The sequence below is a fragment of the Ctenopharyngodon idella genome, chromosome 3, assembly GCF_019924925.1.
Source record: "Ctenopharyngodon idella isolate HZGC_01 chromosome 3, HZGC01, whole genome shotgun sequence".
NCBI lineage: Eukaryota > Metazoa > Chordata > Actinopteri > Cypriniformes > Xenocyprididae > Ctenopharyngodon > Ctenopharyngodon idella.
Window position 1 is genome coordinate 52,701,930 of NC_067222.1, and position 14,971 is coordinate 52,716,900.

At 41.1% G+C, this 14,971-nt stretch overlaps 1 long non-coding RNA gene across 1 annotated transcript; it reads left to right on the top strand.

The window, feature by feature from the left end:
* The first annotated feature begins 401 nt into the window (after positions 1-401).
* LOC127508981 (uncharacterized) lies at positions 402-14,563 on the top strand. Its single transcript, XR_007929062.1, has 4 exons — positions 402-1,688; positions 2,431-2,592; positions 12,544-12,739; positions 13,754-14,563. It is a non-coding gene; the product is annotated as an uncharacterized LOC127508981 (long non-coding RNA).
* Positions 14,564-14,971: the final 408 nt, after the last annotated feature.

Below are 14,971 nucleotides of genomic sequence, written 5' to 3' on the forward strand. Positions count from 1 at the left end.
TAAGTCTTCAGTTATTTTTATGGCATCAGGCATTCACAGACAGAGAGACAGAGAGATATATTAGATAGATAGATAGCAATTAATAACAACTATTGTCATGTCTGTGGGTGTGCATTCAATTGGAGAAAATAAGAACACATGAAATAGTACCTGTAAATAAATTTCAACCACTGGAATAGAGAGCACCTCGAATTCTCAAAAATTGACCCTGTTCTGACAGTCTGATTACAGGTTTGTCCAGGATGTCTTGAACTTTTACAATTCCTGTGATGAAAAAGGTCACTGTTTTGTATGTTAATGCATTAAGGAATTCTACAACTCCTAAAGAACATGATACATAGATAGATAGATAGAATTTCATATCACAGAACCTTTGAAGTGTATTTACCATAAGCAGTAGTCATTTTTACTGGCAGATTTTAGCTTCATGTTTCTCTTGCAAAGAAGGCACTTCATCCTCTTCTTCAGGAGTTTTTTCTTCTGCAGCCACCTAATCAGCTTTATTGTTTTCTTTTTTGTTTGTCTTCCCTCAACATGGCAAAGTAACTTTCTTGGTAAAGACATGGTATCTTGAAAAGTAAAAAAAAAAAAAAAAAGAAAAAACACTTATTCAGCCTCATGTTTTTACAGTAATGGACATATTTTTGTAATTTATTTAGTATTATGACTTATTAAGTGTTACCAATCTAATTACAGGCTTAATATAATGCTTAACTGACAGTGTCGAGAAAGAATAAAACAAGATGGACCCACTTTATATTAAGTGTTCCCATGATTCAATGATTCAAAAGATAAATGATAATTTTTCGCGAGAGCTCATAATGCAATTTAAAAACAACTTACGATCCAGTGGAGTCCGTCTCTGCAGGTGTAAAGTAGATGACTCTTCAGTGTCAATTTTAATTAAGTAAAGCTGGACTAAACACTAAACTTGCGCACAATCATAATTAGTGCGCTCAATTCTACCCATCCCCCAAAGGTTTCGTTAAAGAAAAAAAAGAAAAAAGAAAAAGCAAACGTCTGATTGGCCCATTGCATGCAATCAGTCATTCCCATAAGACATTTTACTGGTTGTAAGATTTCAAACAGAGAAATGCAGATCATTATATAAACGTAAATTCCAAGCCAACAATATTTGGGCCATATGGGTTATATTCAAGTGGCATTCCAAATTGTAAAAGTTACACAGAAAGCAAAAATATCAATATATCAAGTTTATACGACAAGAATATTCGCCTGTTAAGGAGGGATAATGATACCTCATTGGTCCTCATCACGTTAAGTCCACCAATAGGCGCGACTCTCAGGAATACGTCACATATTCGCAATTTTCAACTCAGAGCCGTTAACGGTCAGTTGTTTCAACTGAAAGGACAAACGGCGCGCATTTGCCTGAAGTCATCCTCGTCTGTCGTTAAAGCTTTAAGATAAGTTGGACTGTAAGCAATAAAGAGAAAGCAACAGGCGTTTTAGGCATGCTATTGCAGAATTCAGCTTACACTTTTAGTCATTGTTCATTTAATATAATACTTATCTTTTCCAAAAGAGCCAGCATAAAGGCAATGGATGAGGCAAGTTCAGTCGGCACTTCTGCCCCTCCCGAAAATGAACGTCCAAAACGAACAATTAAAAAAAGAGAGAGATTCCAGATCATTTGATGACCAAATCTAAAAAAGTCAAGACGGAAGGTAAGTACAAGGGTGGTAGTTTACCAATGAGATGTAGGGATTCAAAAAATGCACTGAAATTGTCACTTTACATACGTTTTAAAATATGTGTAAATAAGTGTAACGTTAGTTTTTATCCGATTTCTACAGCCTGCCAAAGGGCAACCAGTCCACAGGGATTGTTTTATACGCAATTTTAAATGTTCCCGAAAGTTCCACCGTCACACACATTTTAACTATACCACGTGGGTGAAAGTACTACGATATATGCAGAAAGCATACTTTTTGTGCTCAAAAGGACTTTAAAATACAAAACAGTAGGTCTAATTAGGGATAGATCCATTTCCCAAACCATAAAAATAGAATAACATTTGAAAAGTTTAAAAAGGCCTACTGCATGCATTTCAGTTTGTGAAAATGATAATATTAAAGACAATTACAAAATGTTGTATTTGTAAAATACAGTTTGTTTTGCAACATATATTATTATTATTTTGTTATTGTTTATTATTTGCAAGTGTTACTATTTTGTGTTTTTCATAGTGAGATTATTCTTGAATTGTATTCAAATCAGCAGGGTTGTTTCAACATAAAAACATCAATTGAAAAACAAAAAAATACAAAAATGTATTTTTCATAGATAATATGTGAGATTTCAATCATATTTTGACCATTTTGACACACACAAACACACACACACATTTTTCTAATTTAATGGATCAAAGTTTTAAGCTATTTTCTTAATTTTATATTTAAACTGTAGATTGCTCAAAGAAGTTGGCGCCAACTGCTGAACAACTGATCAACAAACACAAAAGGGAGATTGACCTCTTAAAGGAGCGGGTCGAAGGTCAGAACAATGTAATCAAGGAACTGCAATCTGAACGAGATTTTCTGAGGCAGCGGGTTGCATCTCTTACAGCAGGTGAGTTATGATGAGTAATATGCATGGTGATGAATGAGACATATAATGCAATGATGTAAATAAGATTTTAATTTTTAGATTCATTGCTTATAATAGGACTTTCAGTGTGAGTGAGCTCAGTCAGTTACACCATAAATGGAAGTGTTCTTTTCACAATTGGAAGAAAAGCTTGTTCACATGTACTGCAAAGTTTCAGGAGTGACAAATGCATAAATACTAAATTATTCACTTGGCAACTCCTGTAGTAACTATGCTTAACAGTGATAACTGTAGCAAGTTAGCAACGGACTGGACAAGCCTATGTCAAAATAAGTGTTGTAGTGTAAATGCAGAGCAACACACCTGCAACAGTTACCTTAAACAAGAATAAGAAAAAAGGTCTGTTGGCTGAATGTTTTTCATGTGTCCTTTATAAAGCAATGTTTAAAAAATAGTTGATTTTTTTTATTGAAACTAAAAATATTTAAAGGTATCTAATACGGCTGCATGATTAATCGTATTTTAATCGTGATAACGATATCTGCTTCTCTCAAATGATGAAAAATAATCGTCACGATATTGGCCCGCTCGTTATTTGAAACGTTTTTTCTTTGGGATACGCTTGTGGTTGCCAGATGCAAAGAGCTTAAATCCCCCAAATAGAGCTTTTCCCTTAAAAAGATATACTGTCTGAAAACAAACATGTGCACTGAAGTTTAGCGATCTCCACAGCGAAATTCTGCTGCAATGAAAGTGTCATACTGCCAGTCTTTGTTTCTTCACAAGCCACTCGTACTATTTGTGTGACTAAATCTGCCATGATCAAACTTTCAGTGATGAATTTCAACAAATGCAACACGGATCTCCATCTTACTGTTTGCAGAATGCACTTTTGCAACCTACAATTCAGTCTGGAAAATGAACATAGTTTGGAATTATTGGAAATAATATTAGGAGTTTCGCTGTTTTATCTTTTGAAGTTTTGAAGAGCAAAGTAATCGTGATTATCAGTTTAACCATTATCGTGCAGCACTAGTATGTAATGTATTATTTACTTAATGATGAATATTGTCATTAATAATTAAATAAGTTCATTTGTTTTGTATAATGAATAGCTAAAATGGTAAATAATTAACCCCCTCTAAGCTTATTAAATGTTCAAAATGACTTGACACTTTATGACTTTTCCAACACTAGCTATACTTCATACCTAATAGGGCTGCATAATATATCGAAATTATCGTAATATCCAGGGTATCCGCGGGGCATTAAAAGTCATTAAATGGATTTTGCAGAAATTAAGGCCTTAAATGGCATTAAAAAGCATTAAATTTTATTCCTACAGGCATTCAATTTTTAGATAGTTTTGAAGAAAAATAATACTACCAGTTTATATTGAATATAGCCTTCATAATTAATAACTTTGATTTGCTAAATTGCCGTAATGCCGTTTTGGACAGCGGCGGGCTGGGACATGGAGATGGAAGGCTGCATCAGTGTTGCCAACTTAGTGACTTTTAAGACCTCTTTTGCGACTTTTTTCCAAGAAAGCGCACAAATATACTTGTTAACCTGATCTAGCTTCCGAGACCCCCCCGGTACTGCCGTGAGATTTTGCTTGCTTTCACCTCTCTCTCTGCGTGGCTGAGAGGAGCAGTGCATTCAGTTTAAGCTGTGCGCTCTGTCAGAGAACAAATAAAATAGATACTATTGCTTCTAACCTGAGTGTATTGTGTTCCCTTTCAGTCGGTCACGTTCGACGTACGTCAGTAGTGACCGACGAATTGGGATATCGCTAGAGAGCCCTATCAGCTTCGAGTGAACTACAACAGGCCAATGAAGTTGGCGTGCGATATTTGCATAATGTGCACCGCCCCCGCCAGGTGGTATAAATAGGGGAGCAGATGCAATCGCACTCTGTCTTTCGCTTCGGAGCCAACCTGTGTGTTCCTGCTGTTAGTCTGAGAGTGACTTCGCAAGCCTTTGAAGAGCTTTTGTTCTACAGTGCTGGCTTTATGGCACCTTACAGCGAGGCCGCAAGCTTTCCCAGAGTGAGCTTCTCGAGCTGTTATACAGCTCTCAACTGCTGTTTTCACAACATTATTTGCCCCGTTGGTTTGCGATTTGGGCCGGTTCCTCTGTATGTGTGACTCAGGGAGTGAAAAGTGTACCTGCAGTCACATCGCGGCTGTTCCCTGTGTGCTTCGGCACAAAGAACAAGAGCTTCTAAAAGAGCTTCACAGACAGACACTGCGTCTTTTTCAAGACGTCATTCTGTCTGTGCGTTTCTGGAGGCGGTCGTTTCCTATCCTCACTGACGGCCACAATCACTTTCTCTCATGTCTGCTTAGCGTGCTGAGACTGTGTTTGTGGGTGGTTCATATTCTCTTGTAAAAAAAAAGAGAGCATGCCCACGTCGGCGCGTTGTTCGTCTTGCCTTTCTCGTAAGGGCTTGAGCGCTCAGCGCGCCGTGTGCCGTCGAGCTGCCGGCTGACAGCGCGCGTTGCCATGGCAACCCAGCGCGTTGTTCGGCACTCTAGATGCGTGGTCGAGACTCGAGTGCCTCAAATGAGGTGGAATCCCCTCACCTATTCCCCGATCTAGTTTCTCTTTCTGAATCAGAAAAGTACTACTTTTGGTGAATAAGCCAGGGTGACCAGAGGATCACAGTGGGGCATTACCTGCCGAGCCAATCTCCGTGGGCCCCCCACTCCTCTAATGCATCGCAAACATGTTATGACTGTGTTCGTGGCTGGTTTATGTTTGGTAAACATGGCCACGTCGGCGCTCAGCGCCGTGCGTCGTTCAGTTAGACGACCACGTTCACTCTCTCACATGGCTGGTAGCTTCTGGGTGGATTGCTAGTCCTTCTCATGGGGGACCTAGCATCTTAGTCAGGGCTCCAGCAGAGGATCAGATGTCGACTGCTACATTGGAGAGAGGGTTGTTGGGCTCTGGACATGAAGATGAGGCTGAGCGTCCCACGGTTGTGATGTGCTCATGCTGAATCAGATTCAGAGTTAACGACCATGCTTTCCCGGGCCCCTGGGGGCGTGGTGTGACGCGTACTCGCCTTGCCCCGCCCCCTGTCTTAGCCCGGACGTGCATGAAAAACTTGGCAGTTTGGAAGCCTTTTTTGGTTGGAACGCCAAAAGGGTCATAATCTGCATTAAAAGTTTTTTCTCTCTCACTACCCTCTGTGGTGGGGTGGCAGTGCTACGGGCACACCACCTCTGCCCTGCATGGGTCTTGGCCCCCGGCAAGTCTGTGGAAGGCCAAAGCACTCATTGCATATGGGTAGTTCTGAGTCAGGGTTGAGCTACGCATGATGCAAGTCATAGCGCAGGCCCCTGGCCAGACAATGTCTACCATGGTGGTCCGGAAACACCCCTGGCTAGCCTTGCAGAGGTGTGTCATCGTCTAAGTACGCTTTCTCGATGCTCTCATCTCACAAGCTGGCCTAAAATCCAGCCCGCAGCCAAGCCACTTGGCTAGCGAGAAGCGGTCCTGGAGAAACGGGTGACCTGGAGCTGAGGTAAACAGTTCTTCGGGAGACGATGCCCGCATCGCTCCCTCCCCGGAGGAGGGCCGGGTGGAGAATTTTGGTTTGTTCCGCCGCTGGCTCTCCGGAGACCAGCGGTGCCCACGGAGTAGAACTGTTTTCTAACCCTCCAGGTCCCAAGAGGGCGTGGCTGGCAGTGCACGAGGCCCCACCTCGCCACTCTCAGCCCCCTCTCACTTCGCCAGCAGGTCCCAGTGTGTTGGTCGAGGCCGCCTCCCATGTGCCGTCTCCCATTCACACTGCCACCTTGCAGAGTCTGACCACACTACGGGCCGCTATGCCGTCCGAGTCGGGTCCAGCACTCTACCTCGCTGCCCCACGCCCGGTACGTCTGTGGTGCATTTGGTCCCGCTGGTTCGGTGTCTGGAAGCCTGGCTAGCGCTTTCCAGCCCGTCCCGCTGGCTCATTTGTACCATTTGCGGGAGCAGTTGTGCGAACACAGGGACATGGTGTTAGCTCACCTCAGTCGGTTGGGTCTTCGGGTCAACTGGGACAAGAGCAAACTCTCCCCCGGGCAGAGGATCTCTTATCTCAGTAGGGAACTGGATTCGGTCGCCTGGACTGCGCGCCTCTCCGAGGAGCGCGTCTAGTCAGTGTTGACCTGCCTGAGTACGCTCAAGCGCAGGACGGCGGCCCCACTGAAACTCTTTCAGAGGCTCCTGGGGCATATGGCATCCGCAGCCGCAGTCACGCCGCTCGGATTGCTTCATATGAGGCCGCTTCAACACTGGCTCCGCGGCCGGGTCCCGAGATGGGCGTGGCAGCGCGGTACGTTCCGTGTCCCCGTGACACCGAACTGCCGTCGCACCCTCACCAAGTGGTCGGACCCTTCGTTCCTGCGGGCTGGAGTTCCCCTCGAACAAGTGTCCAGGCATGCTGTGGTCCACACAGATGCCTCTGCCACGGGGTGGGGGGCCACGTACAACGGGCATGCAGCATCGGGTCTGTGGACGGGGCCCCAACTGCATTGGCATATCAATTGCCTCGAGTTGCTAGCAGTACGTCTTGCACTGGGCCGCTTCCAGGAGCTGTTGACAGACAAGCACGTACAGACAGCACTGCGGCCGTTGCGTACATCAACCATCAGGGTGGTCTACGCTCCCGCCGTATGTCGCAACTCGCCCGCCATCTCTTGCTATGGAGTCAGAAGCATCTGAGGTCGCTTCGTGCCATTGACCTCCCAGGCGTGCTCAACCGTGCAGCCGACGAGCTCTCACGGCAGCCTCCGCTTCCGGGCGAATGGCGACTCCATCCCCAGGTGGTCCAGCTGATCTGGCAGTGCTTCGGCGAGGCACAGATAGGTCTGTTCGCCTCCCCGGAGACTGCCCACTGCCAGTTGTTCTATTCCCTGACCGGCGGCACGCTCGGCACGGATGCCCTGGCAATCAGCTGGCCCCGGGGCCTACGCAAATATGCGTTTCCCCCAGTGAGCCTTCTCGCACAGCTCCTGTGCAAAGTCAGGGAGGACGAGGAGCAGGTCTTGTTAGTGGCTCCATACTGGCCCACTCGGACCTGGTTCTCGGACCTCACGCTCCTCGCGACAGCACCTCCCTGGCCCATTCCTCTGAGGAAGGACCTCCTGACTCAGAGACGGGGCACCCTCTGGCACCCGCGTCCCGACCTGTGGAAACTCCATGTGTGGTCCCTGGACGGGACGCGGAGGTTCTGAGTGATCTCCCGCAAGCGGTCGCAGACACTATCACTTCCGCTAGAGCTCCTTCTACGAGGAACCTCTATGCGCTGAAGTGGAACCTGTTCGTCGAGTGGTGCTCCTCTCACCAAGAGGACCCCCGATCATGTTCGGTCAGAACCGTGCTTTCCTTTCTGCAAGAGGGCCTGGAGCGAAGGCTGTCTCCCTCCACCCTCAAGGTGTATGTTGCCGCTATCGCCGCACATCACTATGCAGTTGATGATCAGATCGTGCTTCCCTAGCGATTTACCGTCAGGTTCTTGAGGGGGGCGAGGAGACTGAATCCTCCCCAGCCCCCCTCTGTACCCTCTTGGGATCTGACCCTGGTTCTTACATCTCTCCGGGGTCGTCCCTTCGAGCCTTTGCAATCAGCTGAGTTAAAAGTACTGTCCCTAGAGACCGTCCTCCTGGTTGCATTTGGCCTCGCTCAAGAGGGTAGGGGACCTGCACGCATTTTCGGTTGACGAATCGTGCCTGGAATTCGGGCCCGGTGACTCTCACGTTATCCTGAGACCCCGGCCTGGATTGTGCCCAAGGTTCCTACCACTCCCTTTCGAGATCAGGTAGTGAAACTGCAAGCGCTGCCTTCGGAGGAGGCAGACTCAGCCCTAGCTTTGCTCTGTCCCGTCCGCGCTCTTGTTGCAGTTTTGAAGAAGTCCTTGGATCAACACAGACAACACAGCCCTACATCTTGGCAGTTGGCACTTCGAAGAGTAGCATCCATGGCTACTACATTGCTGTGGATGAGCGGCTCATCCCCTGCATGGCTAAGTCCTCTCTCTCAGCCTTTGATGAACTTTTCAAAGTTCATTATGTGTTTGGCATTTCATATGATGCCGCTTTGCACAATATGTTTACCTTTCTTCAGATCTTGATTTACAACATTGATGTAGGCATTACCCGTGAAAGCCCACGAGTCGGAGATCTTCGAGCCAAGATTCTTAATTAAGTGTTGTTACACAGTCATCTTTGAAACATGTTTAGGTGCTTTGTTTGCAAGTTGAGTTTTGATACAGTTACAGAGTTAATTCGCCATCTCAAGCTTACTCATGCTATTTTTCCTGGCAGAAAGTTACAGTTGGTATGCGATCAGGATGGGTGTTGTCAAAGATTTGTTACATTCTCTGGCTTTAGAAAACATATCCAATGTAGACACAACAGTAAAAGCTCTGAAATGCATTCATTAGAACCTCCCTCTAGTCCCTCTGTCATGCAGTCCTCTAGCACAGTTTCAGAAAAACCGAGCACAAGTGGTCATGAGAGAACATTGCGAACCCAAGAAATGTGTGCATCTCTAATTTCAAAACTGCAGAGTAGTGGAGTACCCACCAATGTAGTTACATCAGTGGCTGAAAATATGGAGGAACTTGTGTATGAATTGCACTCAAACATTAAAGAGGATGTTGTTAAGTTGATTGAAACTGATGAACACAGGAAAGCTATTGAAGAATATTTTGACAGTCTTGAGAATCCCTTCTCTAAGTTCACAACAGAAACAAAATGGAAAAAGTATTTCTTTGAGACTTGGGGTGTTGTAGAACCAGTTGAAATACCTTTAGGACAGAGATATGACACTAGGCGAAATACAGCTACAGGTACATACGATCAAGTGCCAGTCACTGATAAATTTGTATATGTTCCTTTATTGCAGACTTTAAGTTTCATGTTCTGAAATGAAGAAATCCATAAACATTTTGTACAGCCAAGTGAGGAGAGAGAAATTTTAAGAGAGTTTTGTGATGGTAGCTATTTTAAAGAGCATTCCCTTTTTTCCAAATAAAATAAGTCTCTTCAAATACAACTTTTTTATGATGATTTTGAAACCTCAAATCCTCTGGGATCTAAACATGGCATGCATAAGGTTGGGAGTATGTATTTTTTTTTAAGAAACCTGTCTCCTAAGGTCAACTCTGCCCTAATGAATATTCATCTTTTGGCACTTTTTCACACACAAGATGTCCAGCGGTATGGCTTTAATGCAATCCTGGAGCCTATTGTGTGTGATATTAAAATTCTTGAGAGTTCTGGAATTAAGTTGCCACTCTCTGAAGAACCAATACGTGGAACAATAGCTCAAGTAACTGGTGATAATTTGGGTGTGCACACACTCTTTGGATTTGTACAGTCATTTAGCGCAAACTATTTTTGCAGATTTTGTCTAATTGATAAGCTTTCTTCTCAGACCATTTTCTTTGATGACCATCCGGACATCATACTGCGTGACAGAGTTTTACATGCTGAGCACTGTCAAAGCCTCCTTACTGATGATGCTTCACAGTCATCATTTGGTGTCAAAAGAACATGTTTACTTAATGAGTTGGAGTATTTTAATATTTCTGAAAACTATGCAGTGGATATCATGCATGACTTGCTAGAGGGAGTAGCACAGTTAGAGATGAAGTTGCTTTTTGATTATCTGTCGGAGAGCAAAGTTGTGTCCTTACAGTCTGCGAGCAACAGAATTTACTCATTTAACTATGGTTATGTTGAACGCAAAAACCGACCTACCATGGTTAAATTTGAACAAGCTGGGAATGGGTTGGGTCTCAATGCCATCCAGACATTTTGCCTCATTAGAAATCTGCCACTGATTTTTGGAGATCTGGTTGAAGTAGGAAATAAGCACTGGAGATTACTGCTGCTTCTACTGCAGATAATAAATATTGTGTTTTCTCCAGTCATCTCGAATGGAATGACTGTTTATCTGAAACATTTGATCTGTGAACACCACACGCTGTTCAAAGAACTCTATCCAAGAAATCTTATTCCCAAGCATCACTTCATGATCCACTATCCCCGATGCATCAGGAAGATAGGCCCACTTGTTCATGTTTGGGGGATGCGCTATGAGGCAAAACATCGCTTTTTTAAAAAAAGTGTAAAAAATTTCAAAAACATTACCAAGTCATTAGCACTTAAACATCAGATGGCTATCGCATACCACTGGGAATCTCAGCCTTTCAAGAGTATAGAGTGTGGACCTGTAACAAGCGTTCAGCTTTGTAACTTGCTGGATTGTGAACTGATTGCAGAAAAACTGCAACTTGACATTGACTGTTTTGTTAATACTCTTTCTTGGATTTCTTGTTTTGGGACGGAATATCGCTCGGGACTTCTTGTTTGTTCAGAATTGAAAGATGATATTCCTGTCTTCAGTAAAATTACCGACATATTTGAATTCAATGGTCAGCATTTTTTGTTGACTTCTGATTTTGAAACTGTATGTTTTGTTGAACATCTTCACTCATTTCAAGTCCAAGAGGGGCTTTGCAGGAAAGTTTCCCTTTTGAATGTTGAAACCTTGCGTTTCTTTAAGCCTTTTGACCTTCAAACATCATACAGATTTCAGCAAAATGACCTTTATATTGTTCCGTTACATGTTTTACTATAAAGCACTTTTTAGCGCTTTTCCCAGAGTGCTTCAGTGCTCAGGTCTTCGAATTTGTCTGTTCCTTGTAGTTTGTACTTTTATCATTTTACTACAATACACATGTTTAAGTGTGTATGTTGTCATTCAGTAATATGAAATTGCACAAATGACTGAAATTCATAGTTATACAAATTTAAATGATTTGTTCTTTTAAAACTGCAAATTGACATTTTGACCTTCAAATATCGTACGGATTTCAGCAAAATGACCTTTATATTGTTCCATTACATGTTTTAAAGCACTTTTTCCAGAATTTTTCCAGAGTGCTTTAGTGCTCAGGTCTTCGAATTTGTCTGTTCCTTGTAGACTGTACTTTTAATATTTTAATACAATGCAATACACATGTTTAAGTGTGTATGTTGTCATTCAGTAAAATAAAATTGCACAAATGACTGAAATTCATACAGTCATAATTTAAGTGATTTGTTCTTTTAATGCTGTTACACTGTTTTTATGCATGCTGTACTAATTGTGTTTGTAAACACGAGTTGCATTTCTTTGTGGCATGTTGAATCTGAGAAAATAAATCCAATTGGTTTGAAAGGTTTTTTGTGATCGGGGTATATATATATATATATATATATATATATATATATATATAATACACAAATACACACACACACACACACAATGCAAAATGGTGAACATTTGGAAATTTAGAAATGTTCTTTAATTCCAGAGTGCTAAAAGCACAATTAATCTTTGTACATTTTTAGAATAAGCCTGTGTGGTAGGCACTTTACCCCATCAGTGTAAAAAATGAACATTTTGAATTGGTGTATAATACACTCTTGCAGAGAGTAATACACAGTGTACACTAGAGTATATTGTACACTTTTGGTGTAAAACAATGTACACTGTCGAGGGGTATATTCAACACTTTTGAAAGTGTTAGTTAAACACCAGGCTGGTGGGATCTATATATACACCAGAGAAGTGTAAAATGTACACTTGTGGAGTTAAATGAACACTGGGCAATTTGCTGTGTATTACTAGAGTAATGGCTATTTATTAGTACTTATTAAGCACATATTAATGCCTTGTGCTGCATGACCTTATTCTACATCCCTTAATCCTACCCAATACCTAAACTTAACAACTACCTTACTAACTATTAATAAGCAGTAAATTAGGAGTTTTTGAGGGAAAAGTCGTAGTTAATAATAGTTTATATGTGTTCCTTATACTAAAGTGTAACCAATATACTTAACCCTAATGAAAGTGATAGCAATATTTTCCATCGCTTGTGGTTAATTGTATTTGTTGGTATCTGTGCTTTTTGTCTCTCAGCTAAACCAAAAGAGGAGAAACCCAAAAAAGGAGAACCAATCACTGTGGAAGACAGTGACTCTTCCACTGATGATACAACCCTGTCCACTTCTTCCACCACATCATCTTCCACACCATCCTCCTCTAAAAAAAAAAGATATAAAGAAGATGAAGAAAAGATACAAGAGTAAATTGTCCTTGAAGAGTATGCGGCGCAGTAAGTTACAGCAGCAACAGTATTATTATGTTATACATGTATTGCTTGGTACTGAAGTCATCAAATGTATCAGATGAGCCCTCCCCCTTTAACCCAGGGGAATTCCACTTTAACAATATGAGAACATGCCTAGAAAGGGCTGTTATATAAATTAAAGTTAATATAAACTAGAGGAGGTTTGTCAGTGGATTTATCTGAAAGACTTGTGAGAATTCAGACAACAAATAGAGCATTTAATTGTCAACACATGGAGGACAAAATTGTAATAAAATTAATGAAATTTATTAACAATACACATACAGGAGTAAATACTACAACTAAAGATTCTGATAAATAATATTTAGTCTTTGTTGCTTCTTCTTTTTATTTTTATATTCTCATTTTTATGGTAGGCTTAAATTTTAAAACTGATTTTGGTGATTAGGGTCAAATTGTAGTAAAATGGGAAGACTTCTTACAGAGAGAGATACAGCAGGCAGCTGTCTTGGCAGTCTATCCGATGTTGCTGGTTATTTATTTATTTTAATTGACCAAGGTCCAATCATAAAGTGGCACATTTTACAGTGATCCTCCACATTTGTTTTTGATGAGCTCCATATTTGTAGAGAGGCATAAACTGGGCCTAGGAATACAATCTCAAGTGCTGTTCACGTACGGCATGTTGGCATAGAGGGTCCCCTTTTGGATAATTGGAAAATTATTCAAAAATGAAGTTCAGTTAGTTTTCTCTGATTCAAAAATCACGCCAAAATACAATTATTTTATTTAAATTTATGATTACACTTTTGATAATGAAATTTAGGGCTTCCCATAGAGCTTTCATGCTGCTTTTGAAAAACTTTTAGAAATTTGAAACAATGAATATTTAGTAAGAATATTTTCTGCATACCATTAAATAATAAAACATTCAATACTCATAATCCCTTTTTCTCTGTTCTCTTTCTGTTTATCTAACAATCTACCTTCCATAATCTATCTTTTAATTTATCATATTCTTCTTTTTTCTTTTTGCAGTTAGTACAGCAAAAGACGCAGTTCAGCGTTACACTTCAATCCTGAAGACTTTCAAGAAAGTTGGTGTTATGTCTAAGGCATTCGATAAACACAGAGTTGACAGAAATACGGTGGTTTCAACTGCAGCAATTGGAGAAGTGGCAATTGCTGCCCCTGACCTGTTTAAAGATTTAACTGACAGTGCACCACGAAAGGAAACTGTGCTAAACTTCGCAAAACGTTTCCAGGCTGTTATCGAGGGGGACCTAAAAGAAAAGGTAGAAGGAATGAAAGCAGAGGGGGAACTTCTCCCCATTGGGAGGGCCAAGTGAAAAAAACAAAGTTTGATGTAGGTCTTCAAGACTATTTTCTTTTTCATTCAAATTTCTTTTCTTTTTTTTTTTCTTTTTCTTTTTTTTTTGGCTACAGGGATTATTTGTTAAGTGCACTTAATTTTCTTCCATAGTGCATATGTGTCTCTGCATTTGCAGCGTTTTCTTTGTTTTGTTTTGTTTTAATTTCTATTCAAAACATTCTAAACTTCCACTTGTTCCATTCAGTATTTCTATTAACAGCACTATGTGTTCTGTATTTCCAAGGAGCTCCATATTTGTAGATTTCCTTTACATTTCTGTTCAAGGTTTGTTTGTATTTAACAACACTTTAAAAGTACACCAAGTTTTTGAGGAGCTCTACATCGAAAACTAGGTTAAGTTGTTAAGAGCACTGTAATGTTCCTGTATTTTGTTTCTCTGCAGTATTTACCACCCAGTTGTATTGTTTATTTTACAAAAGTTAGTTTTATTAAAATTTGTACTAAAGAAAACTTAACTTGCTTCAGTTTTATTAGTAAATCAATTTGGTAAAACTATTGATGATTTTCCAACAAGAGTCATAAATATTAAACTTGTTACTTAATGATCTATTCGTCTTTGCTTTGCATTTAAGTACACTTCCACAGGTTATTAATGTTTGAATAAATGGTTCACAGGTCTTCACTTCACATTAAGGTTCACTTTCAGAGGTTATTAAAGTTTTTGACTCATTAATAAATGGTTCACAGGTCTTCACTTTACATTAAGATTCCTATTCATCATTTACTAACATTTATAACTCATGAATAAATGGATCACATGTGTTCACTTTATATTAAGGGTCCTATTTGCCAGTTACTAACATTTGTAAATTATTAATAAATGTCCACTTTACATTAAGGTTCACTTTCAGAGGTTATTAATG